This window comes from Balaenoptera borealis (assembly GCF_965194805.1).
Source record: "Balaenoptera borealis genome assembly, chromosome: 4".
In the NCBI taxonomy this organism is placed as follows: Eukaryota; Metazoa; Chordata; class Mammalia; order Artiodactyla; family Balaenopteridae; genus Balaenoptera; species Balaenoptera borealis.
In genome coordinates, this window is record NC_138861.1 from 4,701,830 (window position 1) to 4,729,666 (window position 27,837).

The 27,837-nt window shown below is 37.6% G+C and overlaps 1 long non-coding RNA gene across 1 annotated transcript in view; it reads left to right on the forward strand.

The window, feature by feature from the left end:
• The first annotated feature begins 77 nt into the window (after window positions 1-77).
• Window positions 78-27,837, forward strand: part of LOC309628619 — a 238,162-nt gene continuing 210,402 nt past the window's right edge. Inside the window, exon 1 of the long non-coding RNA XR_014244589.1 lies at window positions 78-26,298. This is a non-coding gene — a long non-coding RNA (uncharacterized lncRNA). The remainder of the gene's footprint in view (window positions 26,299-27,837) is intronic.

A 27,837-nucleotide genomic window follows, 5' to 3' on the forward strand; every position in this document is an offset into this window, starting at 1 on the left:
AACACAAACTCCTTTTTTTTTTTTTTGAAGGTTTATGAATTCTTATTTAATAACTGCATTAAACTATATTTACAAACTCCTTTTAATCTCATGTGTTGTCTTCAATACACGTTTACTCAAACCCTAGCTGTCTAGTCAGCTTTTCAAAGATTAAAATCACAAGGCTGTTATCTCCCAGGTGGGAGTCTGGGAATGCAGGAGTGGACCTGCAGCAGAGATTAGGTGGCAGAAATGGCTAGATAACTAATAAGCACCTGCTGTAGAGCACAAGGAACTCTACTCAGTACTCTGTAATGGCCTATATGGGAAAAGAATCTGAAAAAGAATGAACATATGTATATGTATAACTGGTTCACTGTGCTGTACACCTGAAACTTACACAACATTGTAAGTCAACTATACTCCAATAAAAATTAATTAAAAAAAGAAATGCATGGACAAGTTGTGTCTTTTTTTCCTCTCTGGTTTCTAGCTACATGATTTACTTCTTCCCCCGGATATGTCCCACAATGTAGGAAGTGCCTACGGCTCAAGAGTTGTCTCTTTTAGCCCCCTCCCATGCCAGCATGGTTCTACCTTACTTTTCTCAGCATCTTGGGCCATCCTTATGTTTAGAACCATTTTCCCCCATGGGACTAAGTACTTAGGTTTCCGTGTCCAACAGAGCTGTAACTTCAAATCTCTCCAAATATCTGGTTCCAATCTCTAGCCTCCTTGACATTCCCCAGCATATTCAGAAAGTGCAATAGTGCTGGTTCCTTGGTGAAGGTTGACCTCAGCGCCATTTTGAATTTTAAGGCAGTTGAGGTCAGAGCAGCTGGCACTGAGAAATTACTGGGACCAGAGAAGTTATCTCCTTACCAGTAGGCATAACTCATGTACATTCAGGGTCGAGAAGCATAGAGGCTGCTCTACCCACCGCCTTACTCAGCTTTGAGCACTAATTAAATCTTTCTTACGCACCTGGAGGAGAGAGCAACACACACCTAATGTGGTTGGCACATCCAAGGCCTGGCTTTGGGGATTCTTGAACCCTTTCTCCCTCACAGGAAAGAACAACACAACTGTGTAGTGTTCTTATCTTCTCAGAGCCCTACACTAAGCTTTGAGGACTCCCAGACTCTCTCCCTTTCCTTCTAGAGGAGAGACCAAAAAACTAAAGCATCTTTTAGATTGCTTGTTGCAACCTATGTCCCAGTACCTGGCTAACAATCATCTTCCCAGTTTCTCCTTAATAGGTAACAACGTACAGAAACAGTTCGAGCAACATATGAGTTACCAATTTCCATCTCCACATGCCTGTGAAGCCCCTTCCTCTTCTAGAAAATTGTTTTTCACAGGATTTCATTTTCATCAAGTATTAGATTTGATTTTTAATATCTATACTTATTTATTTTATTCTGAAAGCAAACACATACACACACAGATAAAGTTCAAACTCTGGTAATTTAAAAAGTGCAAAATAAAATACATTGTACAATATATTATTTTAATCTAATTATATCCAATGTTAGTGAGGATATAATAAGGTAAGCAAAATCAAAGAATAAGGTATAACATTCTCTATCCATATCATACAATTCTAGATGTCCAGCAAATAGAATGAAGTAATTCTAAGTGCAGCAGGGAGGGATTATTGTCAAGGTCAATTGATCATTGTGAAATCCAATGTTTAAAATATAATGCATTGCATTTTCCTATTGTTATAAAAATAAGAAAGGCAAAAATCTTCACATATATACATAGAAAACATTTTATAGAATACTAACCAAATAATTAACAGTGATTTTTGGTACTAGGAAGAGGGCAAAAGGAAAATACTTGACTTTATTAATTATACTTTATACATTTCTCTACTATTTGCCATTTTAAATAAGCATCATTTATGTTCATATTGAAAAGTAGAGAAAAAGGGAAATGACCTTGGAGGATATGGGTTATTCAGGTCAACTGACATAGCTCTATTTTTTGATACTCCTGTAATTACAAGCTTCTATAATTGAAAAAAAAATATAAAGAAACTCAAATAAATAAAGTGAAGGAAAGTAAAAATTGACTGACCACATGGTCCTTCCTTCAGATATACTGTTTCATCATATTTATTATCATTTTTCATAGACCTGAGGCTAGCTGCATGAAATATGTCCTACATTCCCACTATGCGGAAGTGAGTACCAGCTTGGCTAGGATGTTGTGATACGGGCTCCATCCAACCCTTCTTCATGCAGCAGAGTCTCTGAATGAAAGATTCTTATTGGCCCAAGTCTTTCTGCTGCTTGGATTCCATCACATATGGTGATGTTAACTATTGCACCCCCAGGGACATGGCTGACTTCATTCCGTCAACAAACAGTAAGGATTTGCCAGTCACCTTGCAAGTCCCTAAAATAAAACAGTGAAGAAAGTAGATGTCTACAGCATTAGTGTGGTAGGCTGATTGATAATGGTCCCCCAAAGTGTCGATGTCCTGATCTTCAGAACCTGTGAATGTGTTACCTTACGTGGTAAAAAAGACTTTTCAGTTGTGAATTAGTTAAGATTCTTGAGATGGAGAGATTCTCTTGGAGTATTTGGGTGGACTCAATATAATCTCAAGAGTACTTATAAGAGGGAGACAAATAGATCAGAATTAAAAAAGAAGACGAAAAAATGGAACCAGAGGGTGAGCTTTGAGGCTGAGGAAGGAGCCAACAACGAAGGAATGAAGGCAGCCTCTGAAAGCTGAAAAACACAAGGACACAGATTCTCCCTTTAAGCCTCCGGATGGAATGCAGCCTTTCTGAGACCTTGATTTCGGACTTCTGACTCTAGAACTATAAGATAATAAATTAGTGTTGTAAGACACTAAGTTTTGTAACTTGTTACATTGGCCATAGGAAACTAATACAGTTAGGAAGAGTTACCAATTAAAGAAACAAATTATATTCATTTTGATCTGCTTCAAATCATGACCACATTTAATTTTATTGAGGATTGTCATTAAGTTTCTCAGAAACATGTGAAAAATAGATAGGAATAAGACAGGAATATGTAAAGTAAGGCACATTGGGGGGGCTATCATCACAGTGCTCCAAGTATTCTTACTGCCTTGTATGAGGAAGATGGAGTTTATGATTTAGACATGGGGAAATTGTGATGAATCTAATTTAAGCAGTGGAGGAGGTTAGGGAGAGAGAGATGTCAGGAATACTTCCAGGTTTCTATTTTTAAGAACCAGATGCACAGTGGCACCATTTATCAATGTGGAAGAATATGGTTTCAGAAATTTCAAATTTGAATCATCTGTTAGATATGAAAATTCTATTGTTACCATTAAAGAGTCTTTCCTTGACTTTATTTATTTATTTATTTGCAAGAGTTATTGGTTTATTGTATTATTCTCCCTACTTCTCTATGTTGAACAATTTTTTTTTTCTATTTTTCACATGAAAATCTTAAGTCATACGATATCCCTACTTAAAAAATAAAAGCCTTCCATTTTTTTTCTTTGTACACAGAATAAAATGTGAACACACTGCAGTGGCATACATGTCCTTATCTGATCTTGACCTAGCCCTCCACCTCATCTTAAACCCAACTCCTTTTCTCTCTCCGTGGAGAACCACACTGCCCTCTTCTCAGTCTTGAAAACTGGCCAGTCTCTTTCTGGCCTCAGATCTCTCTGCCACATTGTTTCCTCTGTTTCAGAATTTCTCTTTCTTCCAGCTCCCTTCACACCCACTCCCCACCCGGTATCTAACTGACTCTCCAAATGACCTTCCCTTTGCCCACTTTCAGTGTTGCTTAAAAATAGCAGTGGTGGATAACAGTGTGAATGGAATACTATCACCTTGGAAAAAAATGATTTTCTGATACATGCTACCACATAGTTGAACTTTGGAAATATTATGCTAAGTAAAATAAGCCAGACAGGAAAAGACAAATATCATATGATTCCACTTACAGGAGGTACATAGAAACTGAAAGTAGAAAAGTGGTTACCAAGGGCTGGGGAGGAGAGGGAGGATGGAATGGGGAATTATTGTTTCACGGATACAGTTTCAATTTGGATGATGAAAAAGTTTTTCCTGATGGTTGCACAACTGTGAATATAATTAATGACACTGAAGTGTACACTTGCTAAATATAACCTATGTACATTTTACCACAATTTAAAAACTCTTAAAAAAATCACAGACATTTGTTTTATAATTTTCTCTCTCAGCAACATTTTCTCCTTATTAAATTTATCATTGGTTTATTAAAATATTTAGAAAAAGATCCCTCAGAATCAATCTTTTATTTTTACAGCATTTTGGGTATAAGTTCTACTATCTGACCCAAGAGGCCATTCCAAAAAAACGGCCAAAGAGTGGAAGACATTCTCTTCAAATATAAAAAAAAAAAATTAGTGTGGATGCCAGAGCATCAGTTCTATCAACAATAGAAATTGTATGTAAGTGATGTAATTGATCATTCTGCCATGGCTAAAATGCTCTACTATATATTATAGGTCAGACTTGATGTTTTATTTTGTATTTTATTCTGAGTGGAATGGAGGTGATAAAATAATTAATTGTCACTAATTCAAAAACTTATTGGAGTGATGTTATCTTAAATCCCCCTCTTCCTCTGAAGAAAGTCTAGAAGAAGAAGCCAGATACTAAAAAGTACTTTTCTCACACATATAAGTAAATATCTAGGTCTTTTGACTTTGTTAGAGTAATTCTGACTGTTGTGGGTTAAATGACCAGTTGTCATCTACATAGTTCCCAGGACCTTGCAATCAGGATTTAGAGTGATGCACAAATTAAACTCCGATCGGTAACTTATCTGAGCATGAGATGAGGCACGTCAGCAGTGGTAAGGCTGGAAAAGGGACAGATCTATGTGAAACATATCAGCACGTCAGTTTCCGTTTGAACTTGTTTCTATTTGGCTACAACTTAGACATTTTATTAGGCCCTGACTCTCCTTATGACTGGCTCTGTATCAGAATCTTCAATCTCCTGCACACAGGAGCCTGGCAGGTCGACTCTCCTTGTCCGTGGAATATATATTGCTGTGTCTGATCATTAGTGAACAGAGCTTTGGTCCCCAGAGTTACAACCTGCAAGAAACCTGTGGATGTGTTTTTCAGCTAATGCAACATTAAAAAATAAAATTTAATAATTTAGGATGGACACACACTCTCCATTTTTCACCTTTTCCACTGTTCCTTGTGTGTGACATCCGGCTGCTTCACTCTTTCATGTAACCTGTCTGGGTCACAGAGACGTGCAATTTTGCAACTCCTGGACTATTTCTTCTGCCAATTAACAGAGCTTTTCTCCCACTTACATTATGTGGTTAAAGCACCGTGAGAGCAATGTACTCTTTGCTTTATTTTTTTATACCCTTTTCTTCACAACTTCTCCCTCTCTGTTGCTTTAAATAACATTTAAACAGTAAACATTTGTTAAATGATTGATGTCAATATTGATTTCTCCCTTACCTCTAAGATGTCCTGACTACATACAGAAAAAAATGTGAAACTCAGTTGATGTGAAGAGAAAGATTCTGCCAAGTTCCTTCCAGAATCGTGGAGCCTAGACTCACAGATATCACTTTTGTCTCTTGAAACTTTTCTTGAAATAAATCTGATTATCCCCAAGCAGAAAAACTTTTCTGTTTCTAAGTATTGATATTCTATTTATTTATAGTTTTTTTCTCATGTTATTAACCATAAGTAGAATTAATTTTACTATGGTGCAAAAGATGGTTATCTGATGTAAATTCAATTTAGCATATAAGAAAGTTTATTTTGTTTTTGTTTTTTACTCAGTCCTGTAAGTTTAACAAAATAGTTATTAAGAATTATAAAAGTTTAAAATCATAAAAATATAATACCATATGATATCACTTACATATGGAATCTAAAATATGACACAAATGAACTTATCTACGAAACAGAAACAGACTCACAGACACAGAGAACAGACTTGTGGTTGTCAAGGGGGAGTGGGGTTGGGGGAGGGATGGATTGGGAGTTTGGGATTAGCAGTTGCTAATGGATGGATAAACAACAGATGGATAAACAACAAGGTCCTACTGTATAGCACAGGGAACTATATTCAATATCCTGGGATAAACCATAATGGAAAAGAATATGAAAAAGAATGTGTATATATGTATAACCGAATCTCTTTGTTGTACAGCAGAAATTAACACAACATTGTAAATCAACTGTACTTCAACAAAATAAATTTTTAAAAAATTATAAAAATATAAATATACCACAGAATATATGATTTATTAGCAACTACCTTAAGTATACATACAATAGACAAAAATATATATTAAATAGCATAATTACTGTATGACTTTAGTATTGAGAAGTCTTCTGGACCTATACACAAATGAAATAGCAATATCTATATCAAATTATTAATATGTGGTCTTTATTATGATACTGTTTCCAAAAATTATTTTATAAGTTTTGTTATTGATATTTAGGATTCCAACACCTTATATTTATTTTTATTTATCTTTTTTATGGACTTTGTTGGAAGATGTGGTTTAGACATAAAGAACATTACAATCAGCCTCTAATACTGAACCACAGAATTAGGTAGACAGCCCATCCATATGATTACTACATACATGGGAACACCAAAATTGTGTGTTACTTTTGTGACACTGGGAATATTTGCAAATGTCTTTGCTGGGATAAAAAAATTAGGGTACATATTATAACATCAACTATTTTGTGTGTTAAATAAAAAATGTTCATAGGAAAGCTATGAAGAGTCTTTGAATGATCCAATGTCCTCTTGTAATATTATTATATTATTTTAAAATATTATTAAGGCTTTCTTACTGTAAAGATACTAATCACCTGCTCCTGCACCTGAGTTCCTGTCTTGTGTTCCCACTGGTATTTACACATGCTTCTTACGTATCTTAGCACATTTTATTTTGACTGCACATATTTTTCCTTCATCTTTGTCATGAGTTCCTGGAGGTCAAAGACCACTCGTTACTCACCTTTGGATATCAACAGCTACCAACTCTACAATGTTGTAGGAACACATACAGGAAAGTGAGAGTTAAGTGGGAGTGTATTGTTTCACTGAGTTGGACTCCATTTGAGTGACAGCAACTCTCTGAAGTCTACACCGTGTGAAATGAACTCTCCTCATGCGGGCATCTCCACCCCTGTTTAAAGATCTGACCTGTGATATATTTCCATGAGTCCTCTTAGAGGAACCACTTATTCTCAATTACTGATATTTTCTCCCATGTAGAGGAACATCTATTCTCTCTGCTGCTTCCCTCCTCCTCACTCTTCTTTCAGGGAGAGAGGTGATTGTTGGGTTATTTTGCGTTTTTTACAGAGAACCACGTGTCTCAGTTACTCCATTCTGTGAGGCTTCCTGCTTGCAGAGAGCAGGTCCTCTGATTTGCTCCCGACCAGAAGAGGCTCAGAAGTCAAGGTTCTGCCTCATTGGGAGATGCCTGGGGGTTCTCAGCATGACTGTGTCTGGGTGGGTCGTCTGTGTAATTCTACAGTTCACTACTAGAAGTCCATAATTGCCTGACACCCAGGTAGCATTCAATGTGCTCTTTTGATCTCACTTTTGTTTGTTCTCTAGTGCTTTAGGTTCTGTAGGGAAAGGTCTTCAGCGGGAGAGGCCTGCAGTTTGAGGAAAATAAGTTCAAATCAGGGGTGAAGTGTCAGTAACTTGTGTATTGATCAAGGAACTTTGAGACTTAAAAGGAGCATTGTATCAATCAAAGTGATTTGGCATGATTGAGGCTCCGGTGCTGTCAGGGAAGGGACTTTAAGGGTTGGTGGCACTGAACTAAGAAAGGCAATGAGGATTTGTTGTTAGCGTGATAGTGGTGGCTGTTTTGTTGGAAGGTTTATAGGGACCCTTATTGTGTCACTTGACAGTTTTCTCGGTCGTGTGCTTGGCTTTTAACTGTTGCACGCTTAAACTTTAGACTTTAAGCCAGTGGACCACATGGGATTTTGATGTTAGCAGTTCCCTATACCTCATGACCCTTTTTACATGGGCCAGTGTTTATTGTTATAAAGAGAAGGCTGCATTAGGACAGAGTTAAATGGAAAGGCTCGGGAGCTTATGGTGCAGGCTACTATAGACTTGTCCTAAATGAACAAGCACACCTGGACTCTTTTGTAAAGGATGGTGACTTTGAAGTAGTAATATTTTGATTCACACTGGCAAAAAAATCTACTTCTTTCCTTTATTATCAGCCATATCTACAGGACGGGATATGTGGCCTGAGCCACAGAACACTGGTGAGCTCCCAGGTTCAAACTGCTCAGATGACATTGACATATTGTGCTCTGCGTTCAGGAACAAGTGTGAACATTGTGTGAGATGACCTTGAATTTCTGTGGCTTGTTCATAGGCTCAAGATTCACCCCTTATGACATGGCCTGTAATTAACTGGGTTTTGCGTTGACTATACGATCTATGACCATGCGTTTGGAATTTAAAGACCCAAATTAAACCTTTTCAAAGAGTACATGGCAGGGATGCTGGTTGTCCTTACGACTCTGGGGCATAAGCTTCAGAAGCATCAATAGAAGATTCAGTTCAAGAAACCCCTGAGGATAATTCTTAAGCTAGCACAAACGTTGAGATTGCACAACGCTTGAGTGCTAGAAACACAGGACTCAAACAGAAAGTGCAAGTTAGAATTTTGAATACACAGAAAAGAAAATGAAATATGCCTCAGTTAAGACCCAGTGACTGGAGTTTGGAGCTGTCTCCATATTAAATTCCTAAACTTTAAAAGATGGCAGAAGTGGCTCTAATATATATTTTGGGTGCTAGCCTTCACTTCTACATACACGGGCATACACACCACACACACACTCAAATATCATAACGCTGGATTCTGGTTAGGTTGTGTTGACTGTCAGCATACTAACAGAGCTACAATCACTGAGCAGTGAGTCCTAGTAACGCAATATGGCATAACACAATCCCGGTAAAACAACTGCTCTAGGCTCTAGAGATTGTCTTATTTTCTGAATTCAGTGCATGTAGTGCCAGTTCTGTGACAGTCCTGTATCCTTTTATCAATATATGTTCTTTAATAGTGAGCATCTTAGAGCCTTACCATTGGACTACCATACTACCTTACCATACAACTCCTGAAGCTCTAACTGAATCACCTCCCTATGAGTTAGAGACAGGTTAGGCAGAAGCTGCAGAAAAAGAACAAACAAATCTACTTAAACATTGATAATCTTTCTAGAAAACAAATAACATTAATAAATTAGGTAGGTTACACCTTGAACTTTGTATTTTTTAACTTCAAATAAATACAGAAAGAGAATTTGACTTTGCACTCAAATCCATTTGAGCTTCAATTCTCAAGAGATGTTAACTTGTAGCTTTAATTTCTGCCGGAGAATTTGATAATAAGAGGTAGTTATTTCAAATGTGGGGTAACGTTTTTGGTGCATTGTATTAGAGTATCTTTGTGAAGTCATTTGATATCATTGGAGGGCTTTTGAAAGGCTACATTGAAAAATACGCCTAGAATACAATGGGAATTAAAAGAAGAAATAAAAGTTCAGCCTTGAATAGAGACTGGCCTTGTAGCTAACTTAATTAATGCACTATTATAACCCATTTCAGGCTCTTATGCTTCCCAGGAGCGTTTATAAAAGAGCAATCTTTGTTTTGGGGTCGTTTATTCTTTGTCCCAATAGACTGAATCATCCTCTTTGATCAGAGTGTTAATGGTTGAGCACAGTGGATTAAAAAGACAAAAAGCTGGGGCTTCTGGAAGAGGTACATCTTTTTTCATTTCTCGTGATTACTTCCAAGTAGAGGGAGATCCATCAATCAAAGACTCTTCAACTCTCTCTGTTCTTTTGGGTACTGACTTACCTCATTAGTGAGGATAATACGAGTTTCACAGCAGATAGGCTTCAGATCACCAGACTTGTCTGTCTGCAGAGACCATGTGCAAAAGTCTGGAACTCTGATGTTCAACATCAGCAAGCCCAGTTTGGCTGCACACCTAAGCACTACCAAAAAGTAAATAGCAAAAACTCAATGGCATTTTAGTCTGCATTTTCCTGATGATCTTTCATTTGTTTCAGAATTTGGTTATGAAAAAAGGATCAATTTTCATCATCTATTAAAATCTCAACAAATTCTAGGGAATTATTACCCTGAATTTAATTCCTTCTGTGTCACTTTTTTCACAGTGGGGTAGAGGTGTAAAAGATAAAGAACGTATACAGGTAAGAGAGATACAACGTGGAGGAAGTTAGAACATCATGCCAAAGTGTGTTATTTATGACTTTGCCTAAAGGAGGCATTTTGGGCATAAAGTCATTGAAGATTCTGATATTTGCCTCTTACAAAAAAAACTTTGTAAAAACAGAACCAAGTGTTTATTTTAGATAATTGTCTAAAATAATGGTCAAATAGTTTTCAGATTTTTAGAGATGTGCTTCCCCACGAGGAAGGCGTGTGTTGATACTCTAACAGAATGACTGTGATTCTGGTCTAGCAATAGCTTGCTGGTGGGCTAGCTGAGTCTGGTTGAAGGAAGAACAGATGTCACCACTGCCAGGCTCAGGTTTCATGATATCAGACAAGGAATTATCCTACTGATTGAGATGTTTGCCTGAAGAGTCTCAAAGTACTTTACTGTAGGGCTCACATCATCACATAACTATAAACTGATTTTTCCCATCTCATGACTCTTTAGGTTAATTGCTTTTATCCAAACAGCTTTCCTCCTTAGATTTCAGCTACAATATTGGTGTTCAATTCATTACATAACTTAATCGTAAAACAATAATTTCCCAAGTGAATGATTCTTAATGTGATACAGGTTATATAATTCCTTAAATACAAAAGTCGATAGCCACTATTCTGTTTACTACTTTACTGAAAAGACAGTACATTTTAAGTTTATTTTTTGAAGGGCAAAAATGCGGTTTAAATATTCATTGACAGCAGAAACGAAATCCAACATATATATTCTGTTCTGTGGAATACAACAAGTTTTCAGTTTTCAATTTGACAAGCCTTTGGTGAATTTGTGAGTTTGACTTTAATACTCGATCTCTAGACTTAAAAGGGGAAAAATTCTTAAATGAATGTGGATTGATGTTCTCTTTAGATACACATTTCTCTGAGAAAACATTGATTGATTCTACTTAAGTCTACAATTCTAAGAATTATAGATTTGTGTATTATTAAAAATAGATGGTGACAAGAGAAGCTTCAAATTTATACGCTGCCTGTGTATTTGAGTTTATGTTGTGGGGAAAGCTAGTGAAAAATTATAAAAAATAGAAAATATTTTTATTTCACATTCTGTCTGCAAGTATGAAAAATCATTTTAATTCCTGCATGAATATCTTCTTCATCTGTGAGGACCATGCTAGTTTGATCTTAAGGAGGGTAAGTATCCACAGATTTCATATAAACTGAATAATCTATACAAAAATGACCATATGGCATTTAAGCATTCACATAAAAACAAAGATTCCAAAAAGTAACAAATGTAACAAACTGGATTCAACAGGACTCTTAAAAAAGCAAGAAATTTTTGACACTGTTCAATAAAAGAAAATTTAGAATCAGACGCAAGTATGATTGCAGGAATCTTAGCAGAAAATATAGCAGGAATATAGCAGAAAACAGACATGAGCAAAGACTGCCAAATGTACTTAAAGGCCAGTTAGAAAGTGTTCCCTGCTTCCTAAAATCAGACCCTAATAGAAAATCCCGCCCAAATAAAATACTCACCAATCAAAGATTGTGGCTCAGATGCCACTAAATCCCACTTTTCACTGAGGTTTAGCAGATTTTTTTTTTAATGAATATTTCTCCGTTTGCTGTATGCATTTTTCCAGATGCCTAAAAATCCTGGAAACTTTACATGATTGATGTTTCTTATTTTTTTCTAGTTAGACGGTAGCTTTTTGGGAACACGGTCCACCACATCAATTATTTTAATGGTTACCTTTAATAATTTTATATATTAGAGTTAAAAGAAAATTTTCCTCTCAACTTTTTCTTCATCACTCAATTTTTGTTTCTTTCACTTTTAGTTTTCATTCTTCTGGTGATTCTCTCTTCAACCCTAAGTAGTATGCACTCTTGAAGTAAGAATTTGTTGATGAAATATTTGGGGAATTTGCACGTTCACTTCTCATTACATAGTGTTTCTGTGGAGGTCAGATTTAATAACAATATGAAGTTGTCTTAAGTCAACTATATTCCTATTAAAAGTAATTAATTAACTAACTTTAAAAAATGGAGTTGTCCCAAGCCTAGCCCTACAGATTACTGGAGAATTTTATTTCACTTATTGTTCTGTTTGTTTTGTTTTGTTTTGTTTTGTTTACCGGTCAACCCAAATCCTCTGATCATTGTTAATGTGTTTTTCTTTGTTTTGGCAATTAGTTATCTATCTATCTATCTATCTATTGATATTTATATATATATTTTAAGTAAAAAAGACATTGAAATCCAGCTTTAAGCTGCCCTATCCCCCTTCCTACATCTTTCACTTAGGTCTCTGTGTTGCCCTGTCTCATGGTTTTCCTGCAGGCTCCCAGGCTTGTAGCTTTCAATCTCCTTCACTTTTTCTCTTTTACTTGAATTCTAAATTCTGTTCTTCCCCCACACTCATGTCTTTCTGCATCTTTTCACTACTTTGCTTTTAATTCCAGTGGTCTTAACCTCTAAATTCTCCACTCTTCAAATTTACTATCTTAAGCCAAGACCCAAGACCACTGGATCTATACATGTAGCTGTCTACTTAAAGGTTACTTTTGCTAAAATGGATATTCTGCCCCCCCCGCCACGTGCACTGGCCCTAAGTCTGGCACACACCCACCATTTTTTCTAACCAATACCAAGCTACAGGAGCCTCACAGGAGAGCACAGCAACAGGTGTCTGGAGGGCAAGCCAGAGAGAGACCTGCACAGAGGGTCAGTGCCTAGTGGCACTCCCCAGCCTGAGACACTTGTCTCTCACCCACAGGGGCAGGTGGGGCTGGGTACTGAGGCTTGGGCTTCGGAGGTCAGAACCCAGGGAGACAATGGTGGTTGGCTGTGTGAACACAGCCTGAGGGGTCTAGGGTGTAGCATGCCACAGCTGAGGCAGTCCAGGAAGAAGCCTGGGCCCACCTGAGAGACAAGGGACCATTGCTGGGGGGTGTGCAAAGAGGGGCGGTCCTGCCACAGGAACTTGTTTCTCTGTGCAGTCACAGCCAGCAGGACACCACCTACAGGAGCTACAGGGGTGGGCATGAGCTGCGGCTGCCATCTCAGACCCCAGAGGTGGGCACGGACCACCCATGCTGCCACAGAGAGTCCAGTGAGCAAGTGCAGGTCACTGGCCCAAGCTTCCTGGGAGCCTGCATGGGCTGTCACTGCTGAGGGCCCCATGATCTGGGGCCAACTTCCCCAGGAGAGCACACAACATGCCCCAGTCTGTTGCAAATTCCTGCTGGTCTCTGCTGCCACAGGCATTTCGCACATGCTTCAGTTATGGCCACCTTACCCTGCAGAGCCTGAATGGGTGTGCCCAAATCAGCTGCTGCTTTCACCCCCTCTCACCTGCGAAGGGAATGGATGCCTGAGGATGGCCCACACTCAGAAATGGGGCCAAAACCAAAGCTGAGCCCCAGGGGTGGTGCAAATAAGGAAGAGGAACAGAAAACTGTTTGTGCAGCTGCACAAGCTGCCTATGAAATCCCTGCTACCCACTAGTTCCTGTGTCTATGGAATATCTGAATGGACAACAAGTGTTGCCCAAATGAGACAGGTCTAGCATTAGCCACTGTGGAATTTGGGGGCAAATACAGATGGGAATTGGGCCAGGTCAGCGTGTGAGCTGCACCCCCCTTGCCCACAGCAGTTCCAGATACCTCCCTAGAGACATTGGAGGACCACCTGGGGAATCAGGGGTTGGCTGTGGCTCACTGTGAGGGCAAGGACACTGACAGAGGAGGCCCCAGGAAAAGATTCTTATTACTATTATACATTTTGTTTCATTTTGTTCTATTGTTTTTTTATTATTATTATTAAAAACAATTTAATATATTTTTTACTTGCTTTTTTGTTGTTTTCTGTTTTTTTCTTGTTTTTAGTTTTGTTCTTGGTTTTGTTTTTATCTTTTTTTGGATTGTTTTTGTGTGCTTGTTTTATGTTTTCTTTGCTTCTTTTTAGTTTTCTTTCTGCTTTTGTTTTGTTTTTTTCTTTTATTAGTTTTTAGTTTTGATTTTATTGTTTGTTTTCATTTTTGAGTTCTTTGGTTGTTCTCTTGTTTTTGTTTTCTTTTTTTGTCTGTTTGTTTTTGTTTATGTTTGGTTTTGCTTTTACCATTTGTCTTTAGTGTGTCTGTTTTCTTTTCTTTTTTGTTGTTGCTGTTTGTTTTTGTTTTTGCTATTTGTCTTGGGTTTTGTTTGTTTGTTTTTTCATTTCTTTTCTTTGCCATGCTGCATGGCTTGCAGGGTCTTGGTTCCCCAGCCAGAGGTCATGTCTGAGCCTCTGTAGTGGGAGTGCCAAGTCCAGAACACTGGACAACACAGAATTTCCCGCCCCAGGGGATATTAATCAGTGAGAGTGCTCCCGAAAGTCTCCATCTCGACTCCAAGACCTGGCCCCACCCAGCTGCCTGCAGGCTCCAGTGCTGGATGCCTCGTGCCAAACAACCAGCAAGACAAGAACACAGCCCCACGCATCAGAACACAGGCTGCCTAAAGTCATACTAAGCTCACAGACACCCCAAAACACACTACCTGATGCAGCCCTGCCCATCAGAGAGATAAACTCAGTTCCACCCACCAGAGCGCGGGCACATGTGTCTCCCATCAGGAAGTCTACACAAGGCCTGGCACCAAACTCACCCACCATGGGCCAGACACCAGAAGCAAGAGAAACTATGACACTGCAGCTTGTGGAAAGGAGACCAAAAGCACAATAAGCTAGACAAAAAGAGAAAACAAATAAATGTGTTGCAGACAAAGAAGCAAGGTAAAAACCCACAAGACCTATAAATGAAGAGGAAATAGACAATCTACCAGAAAAACAATTGAGAGTAATGAGAGTAAAGATGATCTAACATCTCAGAAATAGAATGGAGGCATGGATCGAGAATATACCAGAAATGTTTAACAAGGACATAGAAGAACTAAACGACAGAAAAACAGTGATGAACAACACAGTAACTGAAAAAAAAAATACACTAGAAGGAATCAATAGCAGAATAACTGAGGCAGAAGAATGGATAAGTGAGCTGGAAGATAGAATGGTGGAAATAACTGCCATGAACAGAATAAAGAACAAAGAATGAAAAGAAATAAGGACAGTCTCAGAGAACTCTGGGACAACATTAAACGCACCAACATTTGAATTATAGGGGTCCTAGAAGAAGAAGAGAAAGAGAAATGGTCTGAGAAAACATTTGAAGAAATTATAGTCAAAATCTTCCCTAACATGGAAAAGGAAATAGTCACTCAAGTCCAGGAAGCTCCAAGAGTCCCAAACAGGATAAATCCAAGGAGAAACAGGCTGAGACACATATTAATCAAACTAACAAAAATTAAATACAAAGAAAAAAATATTGAAAGTAGCAAGGGAAAAGCAACATATAACACACAAGGGAATCCCCATAAGGTTATCAGCTGGTTTTTCAGCAGAAACTCTGCAGGACAGAAGGGAGTGACAGGACATATTTAAAGTGATAAAAGGGAAAAAGGTATAACCAAGATTACTCTAGCCAGCAAGGATCACATTCAGATTCAATGGAGAAATCAAAAGCTTTACAGGCAAGAAAAGCTAAGAGAATTCACCACTACCAAACCAGCTTTACAACAAATGCTAAAGGAACAAATCTAGGTGGGAAACACAAGAGGAGGAAAGGACCTACAAACCCCAAACAATTAAGAACATGGTAACAGAAGCATACATATCGATAACTACATTAAATGTAAGTGGATTAAATGTTCAAACCAAAAGACAGACTGGCTAAATGAAAAAAAAAAAAGACCCATATATGTGCTGTCTACAAAAGACCCACTTCAGACCTAGGGGCACACACAGACTGAAAGTGAGAGGATGGAAAAAGATATTCCATGAAAACAAATGGAAATCATAAAAAGGTTGGAGTAGCAATCTCATATCAGACAATATAGACTCCAAAATAAAGACCATTACAGGAGGCAAGGAAGGACACTGCATAATGATCAAGGGATCAATCCAAAAAGAAGATATAACAATTATAAATATTTATGCATCCAACATAGGAGCACCTCAATACATAAGGCAGATGCTAACCATAAAAGGGGAAATTGACAGTAACACAATAATACTGGGGGATTTAATACTTCACTTACAACAAAGGACAGATCATCCAGACAGAAACCTAATTAAGGAAACACAAGCCTTAAATGACACATTAGACCAGACAGACTTAATTGGTACTTATAGGACATTCCATCCAAAAGCAGCAGAATACACATTCTTCTCAAGTGCACCCAAAATATTCTCCAGGATAGATCACGTCTTGGGTCACAAATTGAGCCTCAGTAAATTTAAGAAAATTGAGGTTGCATCAAGCATCTTTTCCAACCACAATGCTATGAGACTAGATACCAATTACATGAAAAAATGTAAAAAACACAAACACATGGAGTCTAAACAATATGCTACTAAATAACCAAGAGATCACTGAAGAAATCAAAGAGAAAATCAAAAAATACTTAGAAACAAATAACAATGAAAACTCGACAACCCAAAATTATGGGACAGAGCAAAACCAGTTCTAAGAGGGAAGTTTATAGCTATACAATCCTACCTCAATAAACAAGAAAAATCTCAAATAAACAACCTAATCTAACACCTAAAGCAATTAGAGAAAGAAGAACAAACAAAACCCAAATCTAGTAGAAGGAAAGAAATCATAAAATCTAGAGCAGAAATAAATGAAATAGAAACAAAGAAAACAATAACAAAGATCAATGAAACTAAAAGCTGGTTCTTTGAGAAGATAAACAAAATTGATAAATATTTAGCCAGACTCATCAGGAAAATGCAAGAGAACTCATTTCAGTAAAATTAGAAATGAAAAAGGAGAAGTTACAACTGACACTGTATAAATACAAAGGATCATAAGAGACTACTACAAGCAACTATACGCCAATGAATTGGACAACCTGGAAGAAATGGAAAAATTCTTAAAAGGTACAACCTTTCAAGACTGAACCAGGAAGAAATAGAAAATATGAACAGACAAATCACAAGTAATGAAATTGAAACTGTGATTAAAACTCTTCCATCAAACATAAGTCCAGGACCAGATGGCTTCACAGGTGAATTCTATCAAACACTTTGAGAAGACCTAACACCTATCCACAAACTCTTCCAAAAATTTGCAGAGGGAGGAACACCCCCAAGCTCATTCTACTAGGCCACCATCACCCTGATAACGAAATCAGACAAAGATACTACAAAAAAAGAAAATTACAGGCCAATATCACTGACGAAAATAGATGCAAAAATCCTCAATGAAATACTAGCAAACTGAACCCAACAGCACATTAAAAGGATCATACAGCATGATCAAGTGGGATTTATTTCAGCGATGCAAGGATTCTTCAATATATGCAAATCAATCAGTGCAATACACTGTATTAACAAATTGAAGAATAAAAATCATATGATCATCTCAATAGATACAGAAAAAGCTTTTGACAAAATTCAACACCCATTTATGATAAAAACTCTCCAGAAAGTGGGCATAGAAGGAACCTACCTCAACATAATGAAGGCCATATATGACAAAACCACAGCAAACATCATTCTCAATGGTGAAAAACTGAAAGCATTTCCCCTAAGATCAGAAACAAGACAAGGATATCCACTCTCGCCACTCATGTTCAACATAGTTTTGGTAGTCTTAGCCATGGCAAACAGAGAGGGAAAATAAATAAAAGGAACCGAAACTGGAAAAGAAGTAAAACTGTCACTGTTTGCAGATGACATGATACTATACATAGAAAATCATAGATGCCACCAGAATACTAGAGTTTATAAATCTGGTAAAGTTGCAGGATACCAAATTAATGTACAGAAATCTCTTGCATTCCTATACACTAACAATGAGAGATCAGAAAGAGAAATTAAGGAAACGATCCCATTTACCATCACATCAAGAAAGAATAAAATACCTAGGAATAAACCTACCTAAGGAGGCAAAAGACCTATATGCAGAAAACTATAAGATACGGATGAAAGAAATCAAAGATGACACAACCGGATGGAGAGATATACCATGTTCTTGGATTGGAAGAATCAATATTGTCAACATGACAATATACAGATTCAATGCAATCCCTATCAAACTACTAATGGCATTTTTTACAGAACTAGAACAAAAAAATCTTAAAATTTGTGTGGAGACAAAAAAGACCCTGAATAGTCAAAGCAATCTTGAGGGAAAGAAATAGAGTTGGAGGAATCATACTCCCTTACTTCAGACTATACTACAAAGCTACAGTAATCAAGACAATATGGTATTGGCACAAAAACAGAAATATAGATCAATGGAACAGGATAGAAAGCTCAGAGATAAACCCATGCACATGTGGTCACCTTATCTTTGATAAAGGAGGAAAAAAAATACAATGAAGAAAGGACAGCCTCTTTAATAAGTGATGCTGTGAAACTAGACAGCTACATGTAAAAGAATGAAATTAGAACATTCCCTAACAAACACCATACACAAAAATAAACTCAAAATGGATTAAAGACCTAAATGTAAGGCTAGACACTATAAAACTCTTAGAGGAAAACATAGACAGAATGCTCTTTGACATAAATCACAGAAAAAGCTTTTTGGATCCACCTTCTAGAGTAATGAAAATAAAAACAAAAATAAACAAATGGGACCTAATTAAACTTAAAAGCTTTTGCACAGCAAAGGAAACTATAAACAAGATGAAAAGACAACCCACAGAACGGGACAAAATATTTGCAAATGAAGTGACTGACAAGGGGTTAATCTCCAAAATATACAAACAGCTCATGCACCTCAATATTAAAAAAACAGACAACTCAATCAAAAAAATGGGTGGAAGGTCTAAATAGACATTTCTCCAAAGAAGTTGTACAGATGGCCAAAAAACATATGAAAATATGCTCAACATCACTAATTAGTAGAGAAATACAAGTCAGAATGACAATGAGGTATCACCTCACACCAGTCAGAATGGCCATCATCAAAAATTCTACAAGCAGTAAATGCTGGAGACAGTGTGGAAAAAAGGGAACCCTCTTACACTTTTGGTGGAAATGTATATTTGTGTGACCGTTATGAAGAACAGTATGTTGGTTCCTTAAAAAACTAAATGTAGAACAACCTTATGATCCAGCATTCCCACTCCTGGGCATATATCTGAAGAAAACCATTATTTGAAGAGATATATGCACCCCAATGTTCACTGCAGCACTATTTACAATAGCAAGGACATGGAAGCAACCTGAATGTCCCTCAATGGAGGAATGGATAAAGAAGATGTGGTACAATATACAATGGAATATTACTCAGCCATAAAAAGAATGCTATTTGTAGCAACAAGATGGACCTCGAGATTGTCATACCAAGTGAATTAAGTCAGACAGAGAAAGACAAATATCATATGATATTGCTTGCATGTGGAATCTAAAAAAAAGGGTTCAAATGAACTTTTCTTACAAAACAGAAATAGAGTCACAGATATAGAAAACAAACATGGTTAATGGCGGGAAAGGGGGGGCATAAATTGAGAGATTGAGATTGACATATACACACTACTATATATAAAATAGATAACTAATAAAGATCTACTGTATAGCACAATGAACTCTACTCAATACTCTGTAATGACCTATATGGGAAAAAATCTAAAAAAGAGTGGATATATGTATATGTATCAATATAACTGATTCACTTTGCTGTACACCTGAAGCTAATACAGCATTGTAAATCAACTATACTCCAATAAAAATTTAAAAAAAATAAATTGGGATTTTAAAATAATGAGATTTAATGTAAATATTGATAAGATATTATTTAAATCTACAATTTTATTATTTGTTTTATTTGTGTTTCCCTATTTTGTGTGCCTCTGTGATATTGTAATATTTTGATATGTTTTAGTATCCTTTTGTAACTACTGGATTTTTATTTCTGATTGCTTTAGAGATTGCAAAGTACACACATAAACTTTAACAGTCTACTAAGGGCTAATTTTATACTACTTCAAATGACATATAAAATCCTTGAAGGCATATAGGTCTTTTTATCCCCCCCACTCACCTTCATGTTTTAATTATTATAATTATAAATTCACATACACTGACAACCCCTCAAGAAGGTTTTTTAATTTTTACTCTAAACATTCATACATATTTTGAAGGACGGAGTGGTAAAATGTCTTTTATCTTTACGTAGCTCTCTACTCTTTCTGTTCCTCTCTCATTACTCTTGAATCTCAAGATTCCCTCTGGTATCTTTACCTTCATCTTGATGGAATGCCATTAGCATTACCAATAGAGTATGTTTTTCAGAAATAAATTCCCTTCACCAGAGAATATCTTCACTTCCATTCTGCATTTATGCTAAATTTAGCTATATTTATTTATAAAAATAAATATATAAAATAGAATAAATATAAATTTAACTATATTTTACTAAATATAGAATTCTAGATTGACAGCACTTCTATTTAAGTGCTTTAAAGATGTTGTTCCACTTTCTTCTGGCAACAATGATTTCTGATGAGAAATTCACAATCATTGTAACTTTTTATCTTTTTCTGTTTGCTTTCAAGAGTTTTTATTTTTCTTTGGTTTATAGCAGTTTGATTATGATGTGCTTAGATGTGATGTTTTTTGAATTTATTGTATTTGAAATCCTGAGCTTCTGGAATCTGTAAATGTATGGTTATTTTTACCATGTTTATGAAATTTTCAGCCATTATTTCACATATGTATGTTTATGTTTACCATGTGTATATATGTGTACACTTAAGTATAGTTATTAATATATCACAAGTATACACACATAGGATTTTCCACTAATCTCTTTCTCATTTCATTCTGGAGGTCTAATTACACATATGTTATACTTTTTGACTTCCCATGGGTGTGTTAAAATCTGTTCATTTGTCATCAATCTCTTTTTTATTTCTTTGTCTTCAAAGTCCAAAAATTATGCCAATCTTAACTGACTGTTCTATTATGTACATTCTACTATTGATCCCATTCAGTAAGGTTTTTTCTCCCCATATACTGTATTTTACATATACAAATATCCCAGTTGACCTTATTATAGTTTCTCTTTTGATGAAAAGTTTTGTTTTTCTTTTTTTTCTCTTAATTTCATGTTTGCTTCTCTTTGTTAAAGTCTTTGATATGTTGGTGTTGGTCTGTGCAATTATGCATTATTCAGCGGTTAGTCTGAGACATGGTTGGCTCAGATAGTTCAACTTTCAAAGGTTATTTGGGTCTGTCCTGTGTTGTGTAGCTTTGGTGTTAGGCTAATACATATATGGGTTCTTATCAAGAATTAGAGAAGCTCCTCTAGCTGTCTTCCTTTACGGACTATCGTATACTCTATGTTTACAGAGGATCCCTTCTCTCGTTTCTCTGGACTGAGAAATGGAATTACTCTTGTTTTTTGTTCTCTCTACACTGCTTCTCTTGTCTGCAACTAGGTCCCAGACTTGGGGTGAAGCCACTGGGGTAAAGAGAAAACAATAACAACAGTGACAATGAAAAGTATATCCCTGTATGTGTTTTGACATTCCTCCACAATCACATCTGCTTTTACTTACTCTTTAAAGTTTCCAGGTATTTTAAAAAATATTTCATGCATATTTTAGGTGTCATCAGAATGGATGGAGTTGAGGAGGCTTATACCATAAGAATAGACCATAGCAGAATCGGAACCTCTTTTCTTATTTTTTATTCAATATGAAATATTAGAAATTACTGAAGGTGGTTTAGTCCCAAACCCTCAATTTAAAAATAAGGGAAAAAAAAAAACATGAGGGAATGCAAACCTGAATTAAACTTAGCTATTAGCCTAATTAACATTATGTAGACATGAATACAATTTATATTTTCAAATAAATTGTTGTATGAGGAACACTTGTGAAAACTGAGGCTTAGATAAGTAATTAAAATGGCTAACATTGTGAAGTAATGTATTTATTTTTCCTTCAATCAAAAAGTTATTGTTAAGCACTAACAAAGTACCAATCACTATCCAAGTTTTAATTTCAAATAAAATGATGAAAGCTGATATCCTTAATGAAAAAAAGAAAATACATAGACTGACAAATTTCCTACAAGTAGTAGAGTTTATAAGGTAGAGATAGAAATTAAATTTTCAACACTCAACCTAGAACTATGTTCAACATACATGTTAAAATTCACTTTAGAATATATTTTATGCAAGAAAACACCACATTGAAATTCACTTTAATTTTTTACATTATGTTGAAATTATATAATCTTGCGCTTTTGATTTATGTGTCTGTGTGTATGTTTACTGGCAAAAGAAATTATTCTTGTGGCATTGTATATGCAAAGATATGGTGATGGAGAAACACAGAACAAACCCTATGATGCCAAAAATGCTGGAAAAAAGTCAAATTCTCTAATTGTGGATACAGCCTTGTTTATGAACTCCTCTTCCATGCATCACACGATCTCTGGGAGCTTAAAAATTTGGATAACTTTCAAGAAATTTTCCCTTTTTATTTTCTAAGAATTATGCAACTGATTATACCACTTGTTTGGTAGTGAGCCCGGTTACCATCAATTACTTAAATCAATTCTTTATTTAAAAATATATGCATCTCGGGCTTCCCTGGTGGCGCAGTGGTTGAGAATCTGCCTGCCAAGGCAGCGCACATGGCTTCGAGCCCTGGTCCGGGAAGATCCCACATGCCGAGGAGCAACTAGTCCCGTGTGCCACAACTACAGAGCCTGCAAGCCATGACTACTGAGCCTGCGTGCCACAACTACTGAAGCCCGTGTGCCTAGGGCCCATGCTCTGCAACAAGAGAAGCCACTGCAATGAGAAGCACATGCACTGCAATGAAGAGTAGCCCCCACTCGCTGCAACTAGAGAAAGCACGCACGCAGCAACAAAGACCCAACGCATCCAAAAATAAATAAATTAAATAAATAAATTTTTAAAAAATTAAAAAAAATATATATATATGCATCTCCAACTGACTCATATGATGTTCTGTGTATTCCTGACATTACTTAAGTGTCTGTGGCTAACTGACTTTGGGATCCTGAAACAGAAGGATACAGTAAGTATGTTACATTAAAGATCTCTGGAGGATGGAGGATCCAAAAGGACTTTAAGTCTCCTCTCCCTCCTCCATGCTATCTTTTTATTCATAAAATTCACTTCTCACTGTGCTGTCACTTTATTCTATTTTAAAGTAGGAGGAGAAGGAAGTGTTTTTGAGGAACTTAGGAATTATAATTGGTGCAGCATGAGAATTGTTAGCAGTTGTGGAGCATGGGCTGTGCTCCTTTTGATAAAAAGCTATGTTATACTTTTCACAGTCTAGAGAAGGATCTTGTGGCTTCTTTACTGGTAGTTAATTACAATGCACGGGTTTTCTGAGAACACTTTCAGGGTCTATTAATTTCTCTAATAAACCGTGTCTGCTTGGTAACCTGAGCCTTCACACCTGCAGTCCCTCAGTCTAATGTTTGTAAGAATTTCCCTAACAAAATTTTTATCTGGGCTGAAAAAGTGTTCTCTACTTAGTGTGTGAACCTGAGAATCCTAAACTAAGTTATTTACAACAGTCTAAAATAAGGCCAGAGAATCAATAACAACACAGTAGAGAGGGTGTTAAATTATCTAGATAAAGGTAAGCAATTTATCTTGAATAAATGTATATCACTATTAAGATTTAAAAGTTTAAAAAATGTTTTTTTTCCATTTCAAAAATCAGATATTTGAATAAGTTCAGTATTTTTTTTACGTTTTGAATGAAAGCACAAATTAAATTTACACATTATATTAAAGAAGAATTTTGATTTTTGAATGAAAAATACTTTTATGATTACTAATTGCATAGTATATGTTTGGGATCATTTACTTTAATAGAAAAGTTTATATGTCCCTGTTTTCTCTATAAAGATATAACTAAAGATATAATTTTTTATTTAGAAATAAGTGTAATGTTTCTCAGATGTTTCTGTTAAAATACACCTACTGGCAAAAAAGAATGACTGTATCCTACAGACCTTCTTCCCCATATCACCCCTGTCCAAGGTACATATAAAAGTAATCTGAGGAAACACTTGCCTATGTTTTATATAAATGCTAAGTTATGTAAATGGGCATCAAACCATACTTCTCCTATTCATTCCAATTTTTGTACTCAAAACCTCTAGTGAAAAGTCACGTTCCAGAAAGAAGAGGCAAGCTTATCTGACTCATATATTCCAGAAACAAGGATGTAGACAATTAAATTCGAGCAGCAACAAATTAAATAAAATTTTCGCATGAGGACTGAGTAATTAAAAATAAGCTTTCTTTTTTGATCTATGACTGTGATAACTGATACTCATGTTTAATAGTGGAGCGTCCTAATTTAGCCTGACTCTTCGCAGGCCTTTTTAGTTGGGCAGGTGGTTCTCCCATTACGGATACATTAGTACATTTATTTTTTTACACTAATAGAATTTGTTTGTATTCTAAGATAATGCCCTTTAATTTGGGGGTAAATAGCCTTTTTATGAAATTATGATTTTTTTTGACAAAGTAAAAAGGCGTTTATTCCATGGTAGTAAGCAAGTGCTTTGCTTTAAGTTTTGCTAAGCCATGAGATATTCAAGTCTGGGAAACCCTTGTGTATTGCATGTTTAGTACACAAGAAAACTTGTGCTCTACTGCAAGACAGAAGTACTAAGTGTGATAGGTGCCATGGAAATAGAGAAGTACCTCTGCTCACTCTGATTCTGGGACATCACTGGAATTTCTAGTGAAAGAGTCAGGAAAGAGGAAAGTCGATACAAATTTTAATGAGAACAGCCATAGCCCTTTATTTTTGAGGTTACAGAGCCTAGCACTATGGAGGGGAGGGTACTATTTTCTTCATCTCTAGCTTCATCTCTGGCATCTAGTGGATTGGTAACCTCAAGACAGAGTACCCTAGGGACTGCAACAGCATTCTCGCAATTCAGTGACACTCCATCATTAAATATGTGGTAAATAACCTCAACAGTAGGATTATGGAACTGAAAACAAAAAGCTACAATGACTATTTCCTGGGGAATATAAAGACAAACATTGGTTTGTCATATATACAAAAAACTGATTTTAGGAAATGTCAAAAATAACTGAGTTCAGAGCTAGACCTTTGAAGACAATCTTGGAGATTCTGATAAATATTTGAAATCAAGCCTCTTTAAAGCTACTTCATTCACATTCTCTGAATGGTGATAGTTGGTTACATTTGCATTAACAAATAGAACACACATTAAACATACCACATACTTTTTAGTGATCAAAATTAAGGGTCTTATCCACTGTTCTCCTCTTTTCATATCCCAGTTCTCAGTAAGAGACACTTTCCATTCAAAAAACAGAGCTAGAAATCTCCTAACCATAATCCATTTAAATCTTTTCCTACGCCTGTCCCAACATATTCACTTTAAAACCTAATTTGGAGGCTCAGAGAGAAGATGGCGGAAGAGTAAGACGCGGAGATCACCTTCCTTCCCACAGATACAGTAGAAATACATCTACACGTGGAACTGCTCCTACAGAACACCCACTGAACGCTGGCAGAAGACCTCAGACCTCCCAAAAGGCAAGAAACTCCCCACGTACCTGGGGAGGGCAAAAGAAAAAAGAAATAACAGAGACAAAAGAATAGGGACGGCACCTGCACCAGTGGGAGGGAGCCGTGAAGGAGGAAAGGTGTCCACACACTAGGAGCCCCTTCGCGGGCGGAGACTGCGGGTGGCAGAGGGGGGAAGCTTCGGAGCCACAGAGGAGAGCGCAGCCACAGGGGTGCGGAGGGCAAAGCGGAGAGATTCCCGCATGGAGGCTCGGCGCCGAGCAGCGCTCACCAGCCCGAGGGGCTTGTCTGCTCCCCCGCCGGGGCGGGCGGGGCTGGGAGCTGAGGCTCGGGCTTTGGTCGGATCGCAGGGAGAGGACTGGGGTTGGCGGCATGAAAACAGCCTGAAGGGGCTAGTGCGCCACGGCTAGCCGGGAGGGAGTCCGGGAAAAGTCTGCAGCTGCGGAAGAGGCAAGAAACATTTTCTTACCTCTTTGTTTCCTGGTGCGCGAGGAGAGGGGATTCAGAGCGCCGCCTAAACGAGCTCCAGAGACAGGCACGAGCCGCGGCTCTCAGCGCGGACCCCAGAGACGGGCGTGAGACGCTAAGGCTGCTGCTGCCGCCACCAAGAAGCCTGTGTGCGAGCCCAGGTCATTCTCCACACCGCCCCTCCCGGGAGCTGGTGCAGCCCGCCACGGCCAGGCTCCCGTGATCCGGGGACAACGTCCCCGGGAGAACGCACGGCGCGCCTCGGGCTGCTGCAACGTCATGACGCCTCTGACGCCGCAGGCTCGCCCCGCCTCCTCCGTACCGCTCCCTCCCCCCGCCTGAGTGAGCCAGAGCCCCCGAAGCAGCTGCTCCTTTAACCCCGTCCTGTCTGGGCGGGGAACAGACGCCCTCAGGCGACCTACATGCAGAGGCGGGTCCACATCCAAAGCTGAACCCCGGGAGCTGTGCGAACAAAGAAGAGAAAGGGAAATCTCTCCCAGCAGCCTCAGGAGCAGCGGATTAAAGCTCCACAATCAACCTGATGTGCCTGCATCTGTTGAATACCTGAATAGACAAGGAATCATCCTAAATTCAGGAGGTGGACTTTGGGAGCAGGATATATTAATTTTTCCCCTTTTCCTTTTTTTGTGAGTGTATATGTATATGCTTCTGGGTGAGATTTTGTCTGTATAGCTTTGCTTTATAATAGCTTTATTTTACTTCACTATATTATACCCTCTTTCTTTCTTTCTTTCTTTCTATTTTTTCTCCCTTTTACTCTGAGCCGTGTGGATGAAAGGCTCTTGGTGCTCCAGCCAGGCATCAGGGCTGTGCCTCTGAGGTGGGAGAGCGAACTTCAGGACACTGGTCCACAAGAGACCTCCCAGCTCCACGTAATACCAAACGGCAAAAATCTCTTAGAGATCTCCATCTCAACATCAAGACCCAGCTTCACTCAACGACCAGCAAGCTCCAGTGCTGGACACCCTATGCCAAACAACTAGCAAGACAGGAACACAGCCCAATCCATTAGCAGAGAGGCGGCCTAAAATCGTAATAAGGCCACAGACACTCCAAAACACACCACCAGACGTGGACGTGCCCACCAGAAAGACAAGATCCAGCCTCATCCACCAGAACTCAGGCACTAGTTCCCTCCACCAGGAAGCCTACACAACCCACTGAACCAACCTTAGCCACTGGGGACAGATACCAAAAACAACGGGGATGACGAACCTGCAGCCTGTGAAAAGGAGACCCCAAACACAGTAAGATAAGCAAAATGAGAAGACAGAAAAACACACAGCAGATGAAGGAGCAGGGTCAAAACACACCAGACCTAACAAATGAAGAGGAAATAGGTAGTCTACCTGAAAAAGAATTCAGAATAATGATAGTAAGGATGATCCAAAATCTTGGAAATAGAATAGACAAAATGCAAGAAACATTTAACAAGGATGTAGAAGAACTAAAGAGGAACCAAGCAAGCATGAAAAACACAA